Source organism: Mustela nigripes, chromosome 7 (genome assembly GCF_022355385.1).
Source record: "Mustela nigripes isolate SB6536 chromosome 7, MUSNIG.SB6536, whole genome shotgun sequence".
In the NCBI taxonomy this organism is placed as follows: Eukaryota; Metazoa; Chordata; class Mammalia; order Carnivora; family Mustelidae; genus Mustela; species Mustela nigripes.
In genome coordinates, this window is record NC_081563.1 from 74743557 (window position 1) to 74746338 (window position 2782).

The following is a 2782-nucleotide window of genomic DNA, read 5'->3' on the forward strand; positions in this document are numbered from 1 at the left end:
ACAGATCCCTGGCCCTGTTTAACTTTGATGGTTGGTAGCATCAGATCTCAGAGGGCCAGTGGTCCAGGGGAATGGAGCACACATCTCTCTTGAGGAATCAACTGAGTTACAAATATTTTCAGACCCTTCTCATACTGATTACTGACAAGATACCCTTTGTCCAGCTCTGTGTCGTTCTTTGCTGTCTGACAGCTTTGGGACTTCCCAAGATAGAGGCACTGGGATCTTTGCCAGTCTGGGTTTCCCAGAGCCAAAGTCCAGTCTCCTCTTCTGAGGTCCCGCCACCTCCCAACTCCCTGGGGTTCTGCCAGGGACCCTGCATCCGTCCACACCTGGAGAGGTACTCACCAATATTTTCTTCCCTTCCTGTCTCAAGGACTTTCTCTCTTGATACACACAAAGACACACACAGACACACACACTTCCATGAGCTCAGACTCCCACAAAAGGCACAAAGAGAAGCTGTCTTATTGTCACCAGCATGGCTCTCTGTGACTAAATCCAGAGCGGTGGGAGGGACAGCCTCCTGTGGGCAGCCACAGTGGCTGCAAGAATGCAAACATTGTCTCAGGTTCCAAGACACTGAATACGAGTCCTGAAAACAGCCAGGGACCCAACCTCCCAGCAATCTTGGCAGCTAGAGGAGACTAACTAGATTAAACCATATTCATTTATCCCTCAAGGAGAAAACTTGATGTTTTCTGCACCCAAGGGGCATCACAGGCCATCCCCATTATACTGTGCTGTTTGAAAATTTACTCACAGTATCATTCCCGTGAAGGGAGGTGAGCAGGATCATTCCCATTTCTTAGGGGAGGAAAGTGAGGCCCAGAAAAAACGAGTAACTTGCCCAAGTGGCAGTAGTGGGACTTGAACATGCTCAGGTCTGACTCCCCAAAGCCCACATTCTAACTTACCACCCAAACTCCTTCAGCAGGAGCAGTGGAAGATTCTGGAGACGGGCTTGCTAGTCTTCCTCCAGCTTCCTATCCACTCATGATTTTCCAACTACCTGAACACCCCCATGGCAACCGGACGCAATGATACCGGGACATTTAGCATCCTGCCTGAGACCCACTTCTTACGTATTTAAATAGTTTGACTTACTTGCTTTGACAAATGTGGCAGCTTTGGTTGCTTTTCCTCCCCTGCTTCTGGCTGTGCATATTCCCTCACATGGGGGACAGAGCCTTGCCCTATTCCCCACTTTTATACTTGGGAAGGCAGGCTCATTGCCTTAGACACAGATCCCAGAACTGAATCTCCCCTTTGACAAAATATGAAGCAGGAGTCATTTAATATTTTTTTAAATCCAGGTCTCTATTTTTCCTGTGCAAATATAAACATAGGCTTAATTAATAGTTAAGGCTTTTAAAATACATGCATTTTGAGTATACATTGCTAGTTACAGTTTGCTGATGATATGAGCTTGAATCTTTTGTTCCTTTAATAGTCCTTTTAAATTCATTTTAGAAAGTTAAAATGGTTTACATGATCCATGATAAAAACCAGAAGAGACCCATTTGAATCCAAAATACATACTTGAAAATGCAGCACCTTTGGTATGAACTACCTTAGAGCCCCGTTGTGGAGTGTATGGATTATAACTTCAGACCACAGAGATTTCAAAGTCCCTGAAGCAAAATGGGGCATTTTTTTTCTGAAAAGAAAGAGGAAGAGGAGGAAGAGGAGAAGTCAGAAGAGAAGAGAAAGAAGGGAGGGAGGAAGGAAGGAGAAAGAAAAAAGGGAAGGGAACCTGCGCATAGGGCTTCTCTGCACGAGAAGAGTAACTCCCCTTTGGGTAACTTGCAATGTGTATTTAAGTGAAGGAGGGACCACTAAGGTTATAATTCACAATCATAGAACCCAAATATAGTAATACCTTATCCAATGGGAATGGAATTCTATTTACTGGATTAAAAAAAGAAAAAAGCTAGGTCCTGTACGGGGCCCACTTCCGCCTAGAGGAGAGCTTTGCCACTGGATATAATTCCAAGGGAGGGCGAGGTTTCCTCCTTGAGTGGAGGGGCAGTTTGCAAAGATGCAGCCTAAATGTCTGATCTTCTAAAAGTTCTAGTTGTCAGCTTTGCTTGAGTCAGGACTCTATCCCCACCTCCAACCTGAAAGTCTCTCCCCCAAACATAACTCTCCCCTTCAAGCCAGAACAGGCTGCCCCTGTTCCTGACTCAGGAACGACGGGAGAGGCCGTCTTCAAACCCCTTTGGTGAGTTAGAAGATGTTTCTTTCCCTCATGGAGATGTTCTCGGGGGCTGAATGTCAGGGAGTTTGCATTTGCTTCCAAGGCTTGAAGTGACCCCAAATGGGCCAACTTGGCTTCATCCCTTGTGCTTATCACAGGACAACCAAAGGCCAGGATTTCTAGAATCCCAAAGAGCACACAAGGAGAAACCAGATTCAGAAACGTGCCTCAAACTGTCTTGTATAAGGTTGAATCTGAGATCCCACGTTGCACTCCTAGCTTCTGTTACATCTCCCTTATCGGAAGGTGGTGGCATGGGGTGTGCCAGGGGGTGGATGACTAAATAATCTTCCACTTACAGAAAAATAAAGTTCAAAAGTCTAAAAATTCCCCATGGATTAAAAAAATAAGTGTTCTGTGCCCACACTTTTGTATGCGTGGGTTGGGGACTTCTCACACCGTACGAAGCCCTGCCCCATGCAGTGTTCAATGCGGACACCACAATAACCCGCTGCATAACTGGGGCCAACATGATGAGCTCCCCTCCTTCCTAAATGAGGAAACTGAGGCTCTCCTGCAGTC